The 21,349-nt window shown below is 43.1% G+C and overlaps 1 long non-coding RNA gene across 1 annotated transcript in view; it reads right to left on the reverse strand.

Moving 5' to 3' along the window:
- Positions 1–21,349, reverse strand: part of LOC135320992 (uncharacterized) — a 97,552-nt gene that overhangs the window by 70,547 nt on the left and 5,656 nt on the right. The gene's annotated exons all lie outside the window — the stretch shown is intronic.

Here is a 21,349-nt window from a genome sequence, read left to right on the forward strand (position 1 = left end):
AAATTAATATTTTAACTATAAAGAGGTAAACAAATATCTAGTGAAAAAGGACTACTTAAAACAAGAGTGCATTTATATTTTTCATAAATTGAAAACTGAAAAGTACAAACACATCAAGTTTCTAGGGAGACTGATGCAACATATTAATAGTTATTTTCAAAAATTCTAATTGAAGAATGAAAACTCAAGAAAGGGAAAATCGTGATTGACAGCCAACTGCAAACACATGGAGAGCAAAGTCCTAGAAATCACAGTTCCTTTAACTCTGCTACTACCTCAGTAGGAGAGGAAATTCCTCACTGAGGGAAGAATGGAATCCCATGCATAAGACAGGATACACAGTACAAACTGCACTAGAATAGGGGGTGATTTTCTTAGAAGAATTCTAAGGCTACAACATTGCTGAAAAACTAAAAACACTGACAGACAGATTAAAACACACAGTCATATATATTATACAGAAACATATGAAGTCTGCTCCCATGTTGCATAGAAATACATATATATATGTTCATTTATGGGCACTGATTACTTTATCCCAGGTAGAATATTTCAACTAAAACAAATAAACAATAATACACTACTCTTGTCAAATCTTGTTGATAAGTTACTCTGCTATGTAAACATAATGTGTGTAAGATAGATCTAAAATTAGTGAAAAAGATCTTTATATGCTTTCTTGAACTCTTCTCAAAATTCCAAGCTTAATTTTAAAATAGATCTGAGCAGTATTTCTATATGATCTTTTCCCTCGTGAAATGAACAACACAGTCTGTCGTCAAAATTCTGTCCTTACAATGATTCACGAGCACAGTATCCTAACAAAACTGCTGGACAACAAGGCACTATCCAGACACTGTGACTAAACAAATGAAACACAAGGATGACAGTGACCCTATTCTGGAGGGCTTATAATCTATTCCAACATAGGGGTTTTTATTTGATTGGTTTGATTTGTTAGAAAAATAAAATCACTCAAGTACTTTCTTCTTTGAGCATTCTGTAAGTAATGACTCTCTTTTTAGTGTCATGAGCAGGAAAGAGTTAAGCATGACTTGATTAGTTCAACTAGCAACAATCATCACTGGAAAGTGAGTAATAAAGAAGTAAACTGATAGCAATGCTTCTGCCTACATGAGACCTAAAATAAACCTACACTGATCTCTGCAAGGAAAATGAGGACTTGAGGTCCCCAATGAGAAAACAAACTAACAAGAAATCAAAAAAGGAAAGACTTTTTCCATAACGATTCCAGGAAGGAGTGGAGCATGGTGGTGAAGAGCACAGATGCTTGGGACAAACATGAGTGTCTGAACTCCCTCAGCACTTGGTAGCTTTGACACTGATATGTCAGTGAAATTTTCTGCATCTCAGTCTCCTATCCATAGACTGGGGACAACAACAGAACCCGTCTCCTAAAACGGTCCTAAGAATTAAGTTATTTTATATATAAATGTTTAAATAAAATACCTCAGATTATAAATATTACCCCAAAACACAAGGAACAAAGGAAACAATGATAAATTTGAATTCATCAAAATGTAAATCTTTTCTTCAAAGGACACCATCCAGAAAGTGAAAAAGCAACAGGAGAAAATTTTTTCAAATCATTTATCTGATTAGGAATTTTTATCTTCAAATTAAAAAAAAAAAACTCCTATAACTCAACAATAAAAAGGGAACTCAATTAAAAAGTGAATAAAGGATCTGGAAATGTATTTTTCAAAGAAAATATACAAATGGCCAATAAGCACAATCAAACGATGTTCAATATTATTAGCTGTAATGGAAATCAAGTCAAAACCACTAGGAGAAACGGCTTCACACTCACTACAATAGGTTATAATAACAAAAAGTGTAACAAGCTCTAATGAGGACACAGAGGAAGAGGAACTCGCAGCCCTTGCTGGTGAGGATGTAACGCTGTGTGGCCACTTTGGAAAACAGCCTGGCAGGTCCTCAGAGATTTGAACATTTGGTTTATGAATGACCCAGCCTTTCTGCTCTCTGGGCACACACGTAAGAGAACTGAAAACCAATGTCCACATAAAAACTCCTACAGGAATATTCACGGCGCCATTACTCATCACAGCCAAAAAGCAGAAACAACACAAATGACTATCACCTAATGAATGGGTAAACAGTGGGGCCCAGCCATGCAGTGGAATATTATTCAGCAATAGCAAAGCATAGAGTACTGACCCAGGCAACAACATGGACAAACATTTAAAAGATTACTCAGTGTGAAAGAAGTCAGTCATAATAGACGGTTCCTTTTACATGAAATGACTCGTTTTACATGAAATGTCCAACACAGGCAAATCCACAGAGAGAGAACAATGGCTGCCTGGGGCTGGGGGAGGATGGGGAAGATGGGAATGACTGCTTGTGCGTACGGGGCTTCCTGTTGTGGGATGAAAATGTTCTAAGATTGACTGCAATGCACAATTATGGCATAGAGTAAAAGCCGCTGTACATTTTAATGGGTGAATTGTATTAAAACTGTTAAGGACAAAAGCACCTAGGGCCAGTACTTTCAAATAGTAGATGCAAATTGCTAACTTTTATCACAGGAAGAAGAAACTGCCCTCAGCATGAAAGCAGGAGATCTTCAAATGTGGGTAAACTGAAATTGGACAAGAGCATTTCATTTGAAACACTTGCTGAGTGTACACGAAATATTCAGAAATAGGAAAATCAGTCTGACATCACGAAGAAGCATACTGCTTCAAATGAAGATCAAGGATTCGGCAAGCCCAGCTGCTAAAAATGACCAGAGAAGAAACCTGGTTCTTAAAACAAGCACCAGAGCCAACAAGGAAATGGTGGTGAGGAAAGCAGGTGGCCGAAATTCTGGAACAGTTAGCTACAAATAATTTCTCCACTGAAATTTCAAAAATAAAATGAAAGTGACGCAATGCTGTGCTGGCCTCACGTGAATGGGCTTTCTCTGGTGCTCGACAGTTCTGTAACCCCGAATGAGAGACTCAGGAGAATCAGCATGGTTCCTGGCAGTCCCCAAGTGACTGCCCACCAGCACACTGACCACCATCACATCTGCCAGGGTTGTATTGCAGAGAAGAGACCAACTTCTAAAAGGCACAGGAAATGTTGACCAGGGAAGAAAAGGCTGCAGTCAGTCCTGGGACAGAGGCCCTGTGAGCAGAGGCCAGAAGGCTGCAGGTGAACTGGAGTTGCCCTGGGGCAGGAAGGGACCATGAAGGAGCAGATCTCAATTCTCTACTCTCTCTCCCTCGGGTAGGAGAGATAAATCTGCATCCTTCTCACCTGGAACTGTGGTTTCTTGCTTGCAGAAATCTTAGCTACAGTAAATGATTACTCAAGACTCTGTGGAAAAAACCCAGAAATCGATAGGGAGTAGGGAGCCAACTCCACGAGCCTATCAAATGCTCCCATATTTATTGTGTATAATCAAAGGAAAAAGTCATTAACAGTTGTGTGATACTAAGCAGGAACTTGGGGAAAGAAGGGATGAGAAAGAGATTGTAGAATCCACCATGAGTACAAAGTCTTACTGTATCTTTAGGGAAGTCATGGGTTGAGGGGAATAAGATACATTCTTTGATATGTGAATTACAAAGCAGACCACCAGAACAGCTAAGTCCTTGTTTTGGGGATAACAGACTATCTAACTGCACACAAGCCCAGCGTTTATAGCTGAGGGCCTGGGTCCTTGGTTTGCAATGAGCAGAGTGCTATCTAAAATCTCAACTATGCAAGCAAAACATTGTCTCTGCATTTTAAGGCAAGAAGACAGGAGTGAGGATGCACAGGCGCTTGCTTGCAAAGCAGTTACTAAGCTTTTTTTTTTTTCTCCTTAAAGTTGACAGGCGGCTGGGGTCTGTTTCAATTTGTTAATCCAATCATGGGCTCCCACATGGAACCATTATGGAGGACACCCTTGGGTGACAAATCCTGGCTCTGGGCCTTTTCCTGCCAGCTTCAGCCTCTCTAGCAGGGTCTAGGCAGATCCCTGAATAACGATCCTACAGAACCACCCACACTCTTAACTCCTGGTGCTTGAAACTTAATTTTAGCTCTACACAACTTAACGTAGAAAAGTTTCAGAAATAAAAGGTATTATATTCATTTTATATCTCATCATAGGACTGATTTTTCTGATTGCTCTAAGCTGCTTCTTCTTGGAAAAGCAACTAATTCTGCAGGTGAATTCAGTACTTTCTTTGGGCATAACTAGCCAGTTTGGTCTCGCTGAATTCTATTGGTCAAATACCGATACACTTAATTGATTTCATTGTTCATCAGTTTCAGCTGGGAGTATAGGGAGTGTCAATTTTTTCCTCAGCTCACCCTCAACTCTTTATCATCAGCAACTCAGGCCTCCGGAAACCAAAAAAAAAAAAAAGCATTTGTTTCCCTTCTACACTTTCAACATACCCAACAGGATACATCAGCCTGGAGAAAGAATTCAACACAAATGTTTAAACAAAAATCTATAAACCTGAAGTAACTCCATCTCCGAATCATGATACACAATGGCATGAGAGTAAAGCATGGGTGGGCCTGACCACCTGATTTCTATTATTCAAAGGAAGGAAGGTTTTCCTATTTTTATTATCACTCTGTCATTGTTTCTGATTAAGCCAAAAACTAGTGTATGAAATAATGAAGCAGTGCAATAACAGATTTTTGTTGTATCAATTACAGAAGGCATTCAGAGGGGTTAGGAAAACCCACCTCTGTAAAATATTCAAAATTTCTTCCACTGTTAAGAACACGTATACAAAATGCAACAGAGAATTCAAACTCTTGTGGAGAGGAGCAAAAGCCACAGAAACAAAGCAAAGTCAATAGAATGAGTTAATACAGAATTCACTGGACAAACATGCTCAATGCATTCAAGGAAATTTAAAGGCACACTGAAAACCATTCACTTAATGATCTGCAGGCTAGAGGAAGAATTTTTCTCTTTATCAGACAACAGTAATCAATAGGGTGCCCCATCAAACAAGGACCAAAGAACAATCAGTTTTTTAAAAGTTCTGATAAATCAGCATGTTGTAAAGATTAAAATCCAGAAATTTTAAACATTCATTCACACCACAATGAAACAAGCACTTAAAAAAAAAAACAAAAAACCCAAAGAAACTAAGCACATAGATCATGTACCTGGATCAATGAGAACTTCATGTACCGCTGGAAGAAAGAACAAACTATACCCTTTTCCTTGAAAAATAAAACTACTTTTAAAGATAAATGCTAAAACACATTTCATCATTCATGTTGCCTTGAAAAATCTGAGGCACTTGTATCTGATTAGAAAAGAAATTCTGAGTAATAGTATGTTACGATTCAGTGCCAGTTTGCTTTAGAATAAAAGAGAAAACAAAAGCTACTGTTTCTCACATCCTGCAGTGTGTGAAGTGCCTCCCTGCCTCTTTCTCCTCCCGTTTTCTAAGCTCATGCTCCCCAACCCTTCTGAAACAAGTATGAGAACAACTTATTCCCACCAATATGCCAAATGACAAAAGAATATCAATTTATTTGTGTAAATACATGCCTACAGCTTAAACTAGAGGAGTAATATATCAGAAGTCTATATGGAACTTCTTTCTACATTCCTGAAATAACACACACAATCGTTCACAGGGACACAGACATATTCCCCCTGGATTACTGGGCACTTCACAAGCTTAGGACTTCCAACTTCTAGAAGATAAATTTGTAGTTAGTTTAAAATACAAAACTGTCAGCTTTTGAAAGCCTTGATCATCTGCTAAACCATCCAATTATCAAAGAGACCCAATTAGCCTTCTCTGTAGAATGTAATTTCCCATGATGACAAAACAGACCCTAAGAAGTACTGGATCCAAGTCTCGTGTTTATCACTAGCTATGATCTTTTTTAAGCACATTAACAGATTCAGAAAGGTTTGTCCCAACAACATTTATTCTTCTTGATATAGTATACATGTTCAAATGCCTATACAGAGACTATGTCCCATGATGGTGTTAAGAGTTCTTTTGTGTATTGCAATATTTATTTTTAAGTGCAGACAAGGAGGGTGGGTGTTACTCAGTTGTAGGCCACCTGCTTAGCATGCAAAATATCCTGGCTTCAGTCACCAGTACCTCCAAAAAAATAAATAAAAATAAGTGCTTATTTAAAAATGAGTAAAGTTATTAAAAAATTCAAATAAAAACCACTTCAATCTAGGAGCCACAATTGGAATAAAAAAAACAAGTGTTTCTATCAAATATTGACTTTATGCCAATCACAGAGACAACCACAAATCACCCTTGACAACCATCACGTGTGATTCTCAGCAACCCTACTAAGTAAACACAGATGAGAAACCCGGCACTGAGGATGAGGAGACGAAGCTCGGAGGAGCCGGGGACGCTGACCGTCCTGCTCCCCGTGACACCACGTCAGCCCAAGGCAAAAGCTGACAGAGCTGTACTGAGGGGACACCCAGCTGCATGGAACCTTGGGGAACTGGGGAGTCCCAGAAAACACTAAAAATTTTTCAGTGGAATACCAGCTCAAATATATTACACTGTGCCACATTCTTTAAAAAGTGAACGTGACTGAGACCTTTTAGATGCCTCCGTGTCCTTTCTGCCATCATCAGTTACTTGCCCTCTCAGCAAGACCAGTGATGATCTGGACCCCTTATGAAGTGCACTCAGATGGCAGAGCTTTTAAAGCTGTTTTATTAAGTTTGTAAGACTCTGTCTATGCCTCACACAGGCGGTCATCCATCAATTCTCCCCGGTGTGGATATACCACCTGAAATCATTCCTTTCTGCTTTTTAAAATCCCTTCATCTAATCCAGACTTTTCAACAGCAAAGAAGCAGCTCAACCACAGACAGTGGATAGCTTTTCACTAAATTACTCGAACAGCCCTTCGGACTACCTGGAAGCCCTTTTATTCTATTAAACCCACTTCCAGGTACTTCATCATTTTCTGATTGGTGGACATGGCCTCTGACTGGCCTACTCAGAGAGCTCCCAGCGTCACATCCAGGGATGAGAGAGGACCCTGCAGTTGGGAGAAATCATTGAGGAACGCGAACATCCTCCAGTCAGGTGTGCACTGCTAGAAGTGCCACAACGTGCTAAGAAATTATACTGTCTTTACCCCTGGGCTCCCATGGACTGGTTTCACATTAACCAAACTCATGAGACACTGATGCAAGAAAACCAGAAATTTAACTTATTAATGTAACAGAAGACGTGAAAATATGAACCAGACTGCAATATCAGAGTTCAACCATGAGTACATGTTCTCCTCCATGGCCCAATCACGGGCAGGCAGTCACATGGCAAGCGTGGACAGAAGCAGAGCAGTAAGGATTTCTAGATTAATTCAATGGACTGAATTTCTGTTATACCAACAGATCTACTGCCTGGAAAACAACGCTAATCACGGTGCACTCTTCGTGGACAGTGGCCGAGACACGAATGTGAGCAACTGTGTGACTCCTTTCTCTGTCCTTTCTGGGCTAACTGATGCACAGATGTACAGAAATCCAGGGATGCAGATACATCTAAACACCCAAAGCCCGTCTCTGTGAGCCTCAAAACCAGACAGCCAGGGTTTAAATACCAGCTCTACCACTTACTAGCTCTGTGACCTTGGCCAACTTACCCTCTGTGTTCCTCAATTTCCACACTGTAAAGCTGGGATAAAAATCAAACTTTTCTTACTCGCTTGTTGAGAAGATTGAAGGATACATTTCTGTAAAACGCTCAGAAAAGAATGTAGCACTTTTTTGGTGCTCAACAAATGTCAAATTAATATTACAGTGGTTTACAAGTCTCCCTTCTAATCATCTTCTGTGTGTCCTGGCTAGTCTAAGTCCCAAAGAAAACCCTTATTTCTCCTTTTATAAAATCTTGGGGTGCACCGTTCTGTTCCATCCCACCACGTCTTTAAACTGAGGGAGGTGATACCTCCTCCCCACTCCTCTGGGCCATGGAGAGTGCATCTCCCTTCACACCCCTGACCCCTTTCCACACAGCTAGCCCTCCTCACACTAACAGAGTGAGGTGTGATTCCAGGGAGACAAGCAGGGCATGTGAAACCCTTCCTTTCCCTCCAGGGTTGGCCACCCTTGGGAAGCACCTTGGATGCTCCGCTCCATGGCAGGACATCCCTGTGCATGATGGGGCAGATCCTCTCAAGGGAAGGCTCGCTGTGGCCCAGAGATACCTGGGAGAGGGTAAGTCTCTACTTCTGGGACACTGTATCACGACACTCATTTACCCACAGCCCTGAAGTTCATGGAGAACTTGGCTTCATCAGTAAAAAATAAGACATTTATCGCCTGTCTACTCTTTTGTGTCATCTCTCAGTTGGTGCTGGAGACAACATATGTATATTATTGGATCCCCTTAGGCCCCAACATATATGAAGTAACAAAAAATTCTGAGGCTTAACATTGTTTCAGGGCGACTGTGTAACAGTTCTGACTCTGCTGATGCTAAATTATGGGTATAGGAACTATGGAACCTCCTCAAATATCTTTCGTCATAAAACCAGCTTTTCTTATTTTCCTGTTTCTTAGTAATTGCCAAAGACCATCAAATGAATGCTTCACACAAAACAGCAGCTAAAGTTTATGAGCCCTCCTGACATACCCACTGTGGTAAACACTTCACATAACTTCTAATTCACACAATTCTACAAAGCAGATATGAGCGTCCCCATCTCACAGACGAGGGAAAAACTCAGAACGAACTGACTCAGGCTCACGTGGTTCAGTGGCAGCACGTGCACACAAATCCAAGTCAAAAAACTACACCCCTTTGTATATGTACCAAGTCATCTCCCACCAATTAACACACATCGGCGGGGTCAATTCTCAGGGAACTCAACACACTTTTTAGCTTTAAGTTGCTCCAGAGGCCGCTTCTTGCTCTTTTATAAAATCCCGGCCCACTGATTTCTAACACTGGAAGAAAAGTCCGATTTTGCCATTGTTTGCACAGCAAGTCTGAAATGTTCACAGCGAGATGACAGAATAAAACTAAGATATAAGCAGAATAATTTTTCCAGGTAGACAGACACAATGGACATTGTGCTATTCTGAAGCATTAAGCGAAGAAATCAAAATAAAATCATGTTTTTTAAACCTTCTTTTATAAACAGGAAAATTAAGACTCTAAGAAGGTGCAACAGCGCCACCTACGGCTAAAAATACCTTCCAGGTTCCCGGTAAACATGCAACACAAAAATTGCCTGTAAGATCAGAAAAGAGAATCAGGTAACTAAAAGCTTGTGTACCACATACTGCACTTTGCTTTGGGGGAAGGAAGGGGTAGTCAGTATTTAATCTGATATTGCTAATACTCCTGAATATAAACAAAAGACACAGGCTCATGGAAACTCATCTTAGAAGAGGAAATAATCCAGTCCAGCCACTTCATTTTACAGGAGGGGAGACTGAGACCTTGGATATGTCCTCCTGGCAATCCTCAGCAAAGCTCTCCTAGGCCTCATGTCTTGCACTGTAGCAAAAACCAACAGATCTGTACTAGGCCTATATTCATAAAAGTCACGTCTGTAATTTTCCAACAGCAGGTAATCAAAGTATCTTGCAAAATACTTCTCAAAGGGCCAGGAAATCATACAAGTTTGTTGAAATAAAAAAACATTTATTTACATATTAAAACAGCCTGAGCTTTATTCTCTCTATTAAAAATGTGACATGTCTAATCAAAATGTTGATATTTTAAAACCTGTTAAGAGTGCAGAAAAAATATCAAAAGTTTCTTTAATCACAAATGAGAGAAGCTTATTCCCTGAAAGTGATCAATGCGGATTTTTCTAAACTTAATGTTTCTGGTCACAATCCCACGAATTTAAAAGTCTGAGTGGATGTTTACACGGCAACATTAATTTTGAGCTTTAACACTACACATTCTGTGTAAATAATTTTCTAGGTCGTCTGCTTAAGGCAATTTAAGTATTCCCTGTCTCACAAGAATGATACAGATTTCATTAAAACTTCATACTGCACTAAGGAAAAAAAAACTGAATCCTCGTTATTTTAAGCCATATTCATATATATCATATATATACATACTGAATATGCATCGGAAATAAGCTACATTTTTTAGTATTCAGAGTTGATACTTCTAAAGTATCAGTCATTGTGACAGCAAGTTTTTATTAAGCACCTCTACGGTGCTTTGTATACAAGGAGTCTAACTCTCACAGTCAGACAAGGTAAACGATATTACTCAAATTTCACAAATAACGAAATGTATTTCAGCCATGAAAACAACTAACATATTCATCATCAGGAAAGAAAAGAGTAAGGATTTTACTTACAATACTCACTGACAATCTTTTCTTCCATACTAAGGCTACATAAAAACAATTCAGTCTGTGTAAATTTTTCAGTCAATAAGCTCCCCTAGAGAAAAACTGTAACATCATTAGCACCGGTTGGATTTTCAAAGCCCACTTCTCTTTTGCACAATAATTATTTTAAATGTTTTGTTTTTAGTGCTTACAAAGCACTAAAATAAAAAATAATTACCTTTTTAAGTCATTACCTGAGAATAAAACATTTGTGAAAATGTACAATTTTAATTTATGCCAGTCTGTCTCACATTCTCACTGGTGTCTCTCCTTTGAAGACCTCATCAGGCTGAGATCGCTAAAATCGGTCATTTATGGACTCAGAGGAGTTCGGGAAACCACTCAATGGGAGGCTGATTAGAGGAGCAATTGAGATTGCATCCTGTGCAGCCTGGATTCCAGCACCGAGCTAGACACCACCAGCTGCGTGTGATTTGGGACAAGCTGGCCCATCTCTCAATCACTCAGCTGCAAAAAAGGAGACACTGATACCTACCCTCAAACACCTGCTATGAAGTAAAACATGAGGAAAGCATTTTAGCCTTAGGTAAGTGTCCAGTCACAGAGAGTTTGGTCATTATGATGATGAGGATGGCTGTTAATAAATTAAGCTAGACCAAAAAGGAGAAATCACCATAAAGGAGAAACATTTTATGTCAATGAGCATTCCCTTTTGGATGGATTGCAGAATATTCTATTGATTTTTTTAATAAAACAAGTTTTGTCCATTAATTATAGATTTACAGGTTCATGGACAAGTCTCCAGAAAAAGAATTAGAGGCCTCTAAACTCTGAATATTAAGAAACTAAAGTTTAAAAAAAAAAGGGAGGAGATTATACCTCATTTGGGAGAGTATGTGCTTAGCATGCACGAGGCCCTCAGTTCAGTCCCCAGTAACTTCATTTAAAAAAATTTTTTAAGAAATGGAGAATTAAAGCAAAATGATGGAGGAATACAGAATTTTTTTAGAGACACAACTCAGATTTAAGATGGGGAAAAAAACATCCATTTCTCAGAGGAATTCTTGAGAACTATGTAAACTGGGTCTGAGATGTCTAGTCTTTTAACATTATTCAAGAATTCATATTACCAAGTCTTAAAACTACCTGATAACCCACAGTGGTGATAGTGATCGTAACAGCTGCCAACACGGATCGAGTTCCGGCTAGGACTGCTCTGTTCTGACATCTCTGCCCCTGAGGCCTCACCAGGCTGAGAGCACTAAATTCGGTCATTCATGAGCATCACGTGTAAGTCCTACATTTGTGGTTCTCACTCCCCCCTCCCCAGCCCCTCTGAGGGAAGCATTGTTATCATGTTCTCCACCCGCAGACAAGGCTACTGAGGCACTGAGACTAAACCCGTTCCAGGTCACATCGGCATTAAAGGACGTCTGTATTTCTGCTGTTTTGCTTTTGACAAAGGAATCTGAGATATCAATTCAAGAGAGACTGTTAAATAATCAAGTCTGTCTGGTCTTCACCTCAAAGAGCAGATACTATAAATTCCTGATGTAGGATGAGGCTGCCGCCACAAACTGACTCAGCTTGAAATTAATATCCAAGATGAAGCAGCGAATACACGTAAATATTCACGAGTGTCAACTCCGCTCACGGGTCTGGGCCCTTCACTGCCTGAACGGGGGTGAAGTCCCCACCCGTGTCTGGAAGGGAAGCACGGCTCTTCCAGGTCTCACCCAGGCTTCACGGGCTCTTTCCCCCCACAGACTGTCCTCAACGATTAAATGCTCTCAAGATTTTTACACCATGCAAAACTAAAAGACATTTCTGCAGATGGAGCACTTTCTCAGGCTTAAACCTTTTTTGCCTACACTTAGCAAGGGTGAAAAAAGAAACATGACTCTGCAAAGTGTCTGACCCTCACCACTCACAGGAGTAGAAAGGCCACAGCAGAAGATGACTCTTCACATTGTAGGATGAGGTCAAAATAAAGCCGCCCCAACAACAGGCACTCCCAGAGACAGCGCTCAGCAGTCTTCTGCACACTCACGGTTGTGCAGCCCTCACCACCATCTATCTCCAGAACACTTCATCACCCGAGAAGAGCACCCCTGTCACTAGCAGTCACTCCCTAACACCCCTCCACCCAGCCCCTTTCAAACATCACCTGCTCTCTGCCTCTGCATGTGCCTTTTCTGGGCATTTCAGATCACTGAAATCAACAATATGTGGCCGTTTGTGTCTGGTTCCTTTCACTTAACATGCTGTTATCAAGGCTCGTAGATGTTGAAGTGGTATCAGCATCTCCCTCTTTTTTTTTTTTTTTTTTTTGAAAATGTTAAAGTTTATTAGAAGGTGGTAAGTACTGTCAAAAAGAGTATAGTGGAATATAATGGATTGGGTTTCAAAGATAAAAGGTCGGGTTGAGCAGACAGGGTGGACTTCCCAGAACAGGAGCCCTTTTTCATCTGCCCTTTTATTTTTATTTTTTCTTTTTTTGTCACTCTTACGTCTGAATAATATTCCACTACATGGAGATACTACATTCTTTTCATCCATTCAGCAGCTATGTATGGACGAGGTCCAGAACAATGAGTGAAAAATGTGAATAACAGGGATGGCATTTAAACAAAGGGCAAGATGTACCTTAAAAAAAAAGCCAACCAATGGAGGCACAAGGAAATTCACTGCGTTTCTGAGCAAAGTGCATGCTTGCTTCGGCAGGATTACCGTGCATGGCTGGGGCTGATATTGGCAGGAATCACGGTGAGGGTGTCATCTGAGAAGACTCTCTACTGCAAGCAGCTCAGGTAATTCTCATCCCTCATCCTGTATTTTTAGAGCCATGTTAGTTGGTTTCTCTTATTTCAAGTAATAGCATTTTAACTACACATCTGATCATCTGCATCAGACCACCTTACATGCAAGCCACAGAAAATCATTCACTGACCGGAGCAGCTCCAGGACATAACGGTGATGGATCAGGGAGTACTTCAGCATCCCAGCCTGCAGGTATAAACCCAACATGTACCCTGTTGATGTCAAGAAAGTAAAATGCATGGAAATATCTCACTGCTGGTGCATGACATCTGCCCCCAAATTGCCCCAAAATCATGCTGGCAAAGAACTACTCAACCCGCTCACTACAAAAAAAAAAAAAAAAGAAAAAAAGCTAAGAAGGCAAATTTGGGCTCTTCCATTGAAAACCAGCAACCATCACTGCCAGTATCTGATGTGGAATTCTCCTGACTTCAAAAACCACTGCGCAGTTACTTTTCAAACGTGAAAGGTTTATATGTATTCCAAGTAGATGATATTACAGAAGGATTTTTCTTTTCAAAATTTCCAGTTGCAACATTAGAACAAGAAAGTTTTTGTTTCAGCTTTAAAAAAAATCAATTATCTTCCACTTTCTTAATGTTGATCCTATGTTTATTTTATAAAGGGAGCTATGCTGCATATTATAAACCAACTGTTTGGCTTCTGCAAACAAGAACTGTATGACTTCACTATTTCAGAGCAAACTTTAACGATGCTTTGAGAGGTGGGGCCTGTGGCGCTCACTAACTGCTCTTTAAATACTGACAAGGATGTGCTATTAAGTAATGCAAAGGCTCTAACTCCACATTAACTCAGAAACCAAAGAAACTACACCAAAACCTTACTTTATCATTTTTAAATATTCTGATTCTTTTGAATGCTAAATTTCTTAAAAGATATGATTTCTTTTTGAGAAAAACAACAGCTGTATTAAATTTCCTCTCACCAAGAAAGCAATCTTTATCAAGAATAAAAACCCCTATGGAAATCCAAAAGACGGGACGTTTCTAGCTAAGTGAACATGCAGATCTGAACACAAACTTATGTCCTATCAGATCTCATTCGAACGAGCGGAACAAAGTACTGGGCTACCCTAGAACTTACCTCTTCTGTTCCAAATGTTGGCTGAGCTAAGATCATCAGGCAAGGCAGGGAAGGAGAGAAGTGGAAAGTCCACCTGGCGACCTCCATCTGTTTCCTTCCAGCCACAAGGTGCCGCTAGGGCGGCCCCGCTAACAAGCCCTCCCCAAAAGGAAATCCGGCATCCATACTGCCCCTGACTTCCCCAAGCAACCCCGACGTCCCTCTCCCACTGGTCGCCTCCCAGCCTGAGAATGGTCTTCTAATGCCCCCCCCAGTTGGTGGCACCCTCCCCCTCTTCCCCGCTACACACACACACACACACACACATAGCCAGGGCAGCCTTCCCAAAGCACAAATTTGATTACATCAACCCCCACTTCAAACACTTCAGAGGCTCCCTGGTAGAGTTCTAGCCCCACCCCTGACCCTGACCCTGACCCTGACCCTGCTCGCCAAGCCTCACCTCAGCACCATGGTCCCCAGTGACCTCAGGGGACCCCTGAATTGCTCCTACTTTCCACTTGCCTCCAGGCTCATCTTGACTATTTCTCAAGGAAGCCTTCCCTCCCTCCAACCTCGGCACTTTGTTCCTCTGTTCCTAGAACATTCTAGGCTAAGTCAACTTCTGACACTTCTAAGCTCCCAAGAAGCTAATAAATTTTGCTTATTAATGTGGGCTCACTCTCCCCTAGACACTCAGAACTGCGCATGTTATGAATAAATGAATGACGGGATGGGTCTCAAAGGGAGAGACTTACCTGCTCTCGCCCATCCCTGCCCTTCTTTCTGTAGAATATCAGAAGCAAAACCAGAAGTACCTTTCCTGAGAGTCACTTACTGCTGACACCCTTCACTGCCTCCTTGGTCAGTTTTAGTAAAACCCAAGCTCCTCCAAAGCCCTCCTCCCAGGTCCTCTCCATTGTCCTCCCCAGTAAGGGCACCATTCACCCTGGACCACAGAGGGCACTTTCCCCGGGTCCCCACCCCACAAGCCTCCATGTCTCTGCCCGGGCTTCACCTGCCACCTGAGCCACCTTCTTGACTCCTTCTCCTGGCTGACTCTTACTCTGTCCTCAGAACTGTATGTAGAGCCCATTTCTTCCAGGAAGTCCTCTCTGATAATGTCCTTTAGTTCTTGGCTGGGCTTCATCTAGAGCAGCAGTGCATGGCGAACAAATGGTGTTTGTCCACCCACTCCTTTGAGACCATGACATCTTGGTGGCCACGTGGGAAATAGGAGTGAGATGACAAGAGGGTAGGGAAGAGCTAAAACCAAAATCAGAGACTAAGTTCAAAATTTAAGTATCCTTTCTCAGAAAAAAGGAATAAAATGTTTCATACGTGTGTCATTTGGCTACGATTTTTGTGGCTCATGGAAAACAAGAGCTTGGTGTTCTAGTCCAAAAACCAAGTTACATGCAAAGAAATGTATATATTCATATATAAAGCAAGCCAGAACTGCTCAACAACAGTTTGCAGTTTAATTCCAAAGGAACTTTGATAAAGGCAATCTCTCTCTCCTTTTTTTTTTTTTTTTTTTTGGAATCATAGTTTCAGAAGTATTTGTATAACTAAGTGATTGCTACAGCCCATGATTCTGCACTGGAGTGTTTGGGGTTGAGGAAGCCCAGATTACATGCACTGTGTAAAAGCAATCACACCAACACACTGACAGGCGCCCTAGTGGCTGAGCTGAATTTTCAAAGCAGACAACCTTACAATGGAACACAGTTCTAAGTAGAAAGTAAGAAATGCAATGTTCTGTACTCAATTTCATACGTTATATGGGCCATTAACCGATAGTGCATCTTGTCTAATGATACCCAAAAATAAATTGCCAACGTCGATTTTCTCCATCTGATCGTTTTATGTTAACATTGGTTATCAAACCCTCAATCCATACGGAAAACTCAGGCTTACGCTGCAGCAGAGTTACATCCCGCAGAAGACAGCGGATCAAGGAAGAACTGGAGAGTTTCCCTTCAGAAGCTGCTAAGTCTGGTTTTGCACCTGTATGTCATTTGCAACCACGTCATCGTCAAAGGAGTAAGACCTTACATCGGTGGGGCGTAAAGCACTGCTTTGTTTCCGAACAATCAAAGAACACTGAGCTTTGTGAAACAGTCCTGAGGCACTTAAATCGCACTTTTTCTGAAAGGCTCCAAAACTGACCCACTTCACCATTCCAGGTACAACAGGGAGGTACCGGAATTAGTAGATAAAACATGCCCCTTAAGTCTGACAAGGCCCAGCTTGAATCCTGCTACAGCATTTACTAGCCGCTAAATGGACCGATACCTTAACCCCTCTGAGAAGTCTTGTCAATCCGCAAAAGGGGGCTGCCACCGCCCACATGGGAGGGATGGATGTGAATGGAACAAGCAATTAGGGCGGCCAACTGGTACCTGACACAAGGCCTGGCTAGTTTACCTCCGCTGCCCTTCTCCCCCTTTAAACTTGCACTGTTGCCTCTGGTAAGGATCAAGCCCCCGCAAGAGACTGCCCGATTCTTCTGTGTATCCCCGTATACATGACTTACCCTTAGGAGGCCAGAAAAACTGCCTCCTCCTCAGTTACTGTCAATATTCTTTAGAGTCTGTGTTTTTTTAACTCTATTTGGCAGGAAGACTATTCCAGAACTGTCCAAGCACCATTCTCCAGGTTGGCTCCCCTCACAGCACCCATCCCTTTTCATCTCAGATCCTCTGTCTAATTGCCTTCTGTTCATGGGAAAGAGAGTCCGGTAGGGTCGGGACTCCCTAGGACTCTTTCCCACCGTCACAGGTAAGTGTGACTACCTTCTCCCCACTCCCCAATCCAACTCCAGCTTCTGAGGAGTCTCCCCTCCCGGACCCTGAAGCCTCTGCATCTTCCCAAGACGCACACGTGGCCACGACCCTCCCTTTATATTTCATCCTGGCTGGCCCTGCCCACCACCCGGCCCTTTAAGGATAAATGACATTGCTCTGAAAATCCCAAATGCCACTGACTGACACACCAAAGCTGCATTATCTGGGCTTTCCTCCAACCGAGGCACAGCCCTGCCCTCCCTCAGCCTCAGTCTGCCCTCTTGAGAAGAGCTAACCCACATGTAAGGCTGTGAACTCCAGCTAAGAAGGACAAATCCCAACGTGTGTCTCTAGTCCGGCACCTTCACCTGAGCCCCAGGCTCATAGACCCGAGTGCCTCTTTGAAGTCCTAGCTTGGATGACAAATGGCATCTTAAAAATGCCTCATGTCCACCATTTACTCTGGAATTCAATTCCTGGCAGGTACCTCCCAGGCTCCCCATTTAACTAACAGAACCATCACCCACCTAGGTGTTTGAGGTCACATTCAATATCCCCTGTTCCCTCCCACCAGCCCTGCCCTGGAATCAGTCCTGTTATTTCCATTGCTAAGCCCATCTCAAGTCTGGTTCTGCAGGGACCATGGCCGTCACCCCATAAGCTCACAGCATGGTGCAGTGAGTCACAGTCCTCCAAATGGTGCTCCCTGGAGGAGGAGGCATCTCCTGCCGCTGGTCACCTCAGAAGGCACTGTATTCTCACACAGGAGGCCCAGGAGAAGGGACTCAAGGTTCGTCCATGGTCTGAGCTTTGAAGGACCCGAGGTCTGGCGGAGCTCCTAATTAGCAGACACACCTGCCAGTGAGCAGAAGAGAATGGAGGAACCCAGGCAAGGCTGTTCTCACTCCGACCCCTGGGCTCTCAGGAGCCACGGGAAAGGCCTGTGTCCAGGGCACAGCCCAGCCATCACAGATCCCAGCCTGCAATTGCCAACCCGGACAGCCTAGACTCCTTCTATTTGCGACATTTATTTCTGTTCTGTTCCCCACCCAGAATGTGGTGGACTCTTTCATAAATTCTGGCCTGTTTCAAGAAAGACCAAGTCAGTGAAAAACGCAGTGTCGACATTTGGACCAGAGCATGAAAGGAGAAACAAAGCCTCAAGGTCAGCATTATGGTGGTGGCCAAACCCTTCCACTGGGTGAGATGAACCATGGTAGGGGTGAGAATGCAAGGTTTGGTCGGCCAAACATCTTCCTTCAAGGCTGACTAGGGTATTGGGGTCTCACTACCGAAAAGTAACTACATGGCCGTCAGTGGTGGACGTCAGCTGCAAGAGACACTGAATCAGCCATTTACTGCCAACGTGGGTTAAAAGTAAAGGCCAGTGCAGGGAGGCCTCCACGGCTGCTGAGGCAAACCACAGACCCAGTTCTGAATGCCCACTGGATGAAGCAGAGTGGAACATACGGTCCCCTTTAGAGGTCACTGTGTCCACCAGATCCAGGTAAGCCAGCCTCTTCGGAGAAGGCCATGTTGTCCTGATACTCAGAAAAACCAGCCTCGTACAGGGAACAAAAGAGTGGCATGGATTTTGGACCCGATACTGCCCCTTTATGAAGGCAAAGTAAAGTAAATGACATAGGGGAATTTGAATGCAAAAAAAAAAAGTGACTGCTTCCTCCAACAGCGTACCCTGCAGCTGCTCACCCCCGAGCATGCCACTTCCTCACCAGTGACCACCGGCCAAGAAGGGCTATCAGGCACGTCACACAGCGACAGCCAGGAACCGCGTGCTGAGCACTTTTGTGTAAAAGCAGATATCGAGCAAGGTGCTGCAGACTTTGACTTTAGAAGTTTAAATACTCCATGAAAAGAATCCTTCAGCAGCCGCCTAAATCAATTCCCATCTCACTTCTTCAAAACAAACGAACAAATTTAATAAGTGCGCATTCGTCACCAAATATGAGGAGGACTAAACAGGTTCCTCAAAGCAAGGATTTTAACAGGTATCAAACACCAGTGGGTGATGTGTTAACAAAGCAAATATTCCAAAAAATTAGAAAATTAAAAGCTGTCTAGGATAATACATGGATCAAGGCAGCTGTTAAGTTTTTGGTTTTTAAAGCGATGGAGACAGCATGGAGGGCGATCCAGCTATTTCCAATGCAGGGTGTGCACAGCCCACCTTTTCAGATGCAACAACATACTCAAAGGGCAGTACAAGAGAAAAAGGAATAAAGAAAAAGGAAAAGAGGAACAAGCGAAAATTAGAAACACACAAGAACAAAAATGAATTTGACAGCCTGTACAAGAATTTACGTGAGTGTGTGAGGCCAGGGACGCAGGGACAGTGAGACCCATCCTCACCTCCTGCTCCCGGGAAGGCAGGGGCCTGTGTGGAGCAGCGCTGCCAGAGGACACCAACGTGGTCAGAGCCCCAAACCAAAACTCCACCTACATGCGTCTAGACAGCTTTTGAGCTACAAATTGTGGTCACATTTCAGGCTGGACAGATTTACTCACTCCCACCAAGAGTAGCATTAGAGGATTAGGCTCTGCTACTGCACTAAAGCGTTGTTTTATAAATTAATGACTGTAGAATAGTAAAAGGAACAATGGAGTAAAAGTGACTGGAGAAGAACGTGCTTGACCCGAGCTCACTGGCCGCGTTATCTCACTGACGTTCAGATGCTGGCTGGGTGCTTTTTGTACCACAACAGACAGACCCACCAGGAGGGAGGTTTAATGCGCTGCTGTATTTTGATGCCGAGAACCATGCCTGGTACACGAGATTCTGGGTAAACAATGGTGACAGTGTCAACCGCTATGGGCTAAGCACACATCCATCTACTCTGCCAAATCCCAAGGACAGACTTGAAAAGGCAAAAACAAGCTGGCATTCTCTGGTGGGTCTACAGACTCAGAACAAAGCAGTTGCTGAGCAAAAATGTCACCAGTGCCTCCTATGACAAAAGAGGAAGCACTGGCCATGGGGCTGGGGCATGGCTCCAGGCTTCCACTGCTCACCGAACAGTCTGTCCAGGGGGAGAAGTTGGTCCCTTCTTACGTTGCACTGATGCACCTACCTGGACTAATGCCTGGGGGCTCAGCAGGAGGTGACAGGTGAGGTGAACGGAGCCAGTCTGGGAGAAGCCCGGTGCTGGCAGCTGTGCCTTCAGCAGTGCCCAGGCTCCTAAACCTGCCACCTCATCTCCAAGGAGCAGAAGGGGAGTGCGGACATGTAGATCGCAGGGCCGTGTGAGGACAAGTACAGATCATTGCCACGACATGCCTTGCCCCTTCCTTAAGCCATAGAGGAATATCCGGGGAGGAACTGAAAATTTATGCAGAGTTTGCCAGGCATCCCCACGCAGGTGGGACTCAGGTCCCCTGTGCCTCTCACTCACAGGGCTGGTCTGGACATTCTTTTTTTCAATTCTCTGGCACCTTCTCCTCCAACTGACCAACAACCAGAAAGTAGGATCTGATCTTGGGCAAGTTCAAGAATCACAGATCACCGCCTCCACAGCGGACCCGGCTGCACGTGCTAGGTTCTCCGACCGTCACCTGTGAGACCGCCATAACTGCTCTCCAGACTCAAGGCCCGAGGCCATAGGCCGGGGGTACACAACTTCCCTCACTTTCCCCAGCAAAGGGGGACCACCTCTCGGCAAAGCATCTCAACCTCTTCTGCCCGAGGGACGGCACAATGGACACACGGGGAAACAGAGCAGAAAGTGGGGGTGGTGGGTAGGCAGCCCATAAGAGCTCATCTGCACTTTCGAGGCAAAGTGAGGCCTTTGACCTAATCACAGGGACAAAGTGAGGATGAACCTTTCCCTGCTCTGTCCCATACTCCGTGACACGCCTTTTCCTGTGTAAGGAGTTCATTCGTAAATCCCTGGCGGTGTTTCTGATGACCTAACCTGGCATGGTGTCTGTCGGGCATGAAGAGAGGACCTGAGCCGTGCAGGTACTGGGCCTAGGAGTCAGGAGACACCGGGTCCACCCCCAGCTCAACCAGAGCCTCGTTCTGCATCTCGGGATTCAGAATCTCTTATCTAAGCAAAGGGATGAGACTGTCGCAGGACAGGCTGCCCAACAGAAATGAAATGAGATCCATGTAAAGAAAGTTTCCCAGTTGCCACATTTAAAAAGTAAACAAAGAAACAAACAAAAAACAAATACTAGAAAGTGATTTTAAGAACAGATCTTACTTATTCTACTGTACGTAGAATACTATCAATTTGACATGTAATCAATATAGAAAGGAACAAGGTAGATTACATTCCTTTTATTAGATGTCTCAGCATCTGATGTTCATTTGACCTACA

The sequence above is a fragment of the Camelus dromedarius genome, unplaced genomic scaffold (assembly GCF_036321535.1).
Source record: "Camelus dromedarius isolate mCamDro1 unplaced genomic scaffold, mCamDro1.pat HAP1_SCAFFOLD_200, whole genome shotgun sequence".
NCBI lineage: Eukaryota > Metazoa > Chordata > Mammalia > Artiodactyla > Camelidae > Camelus > Camelus dromedarius.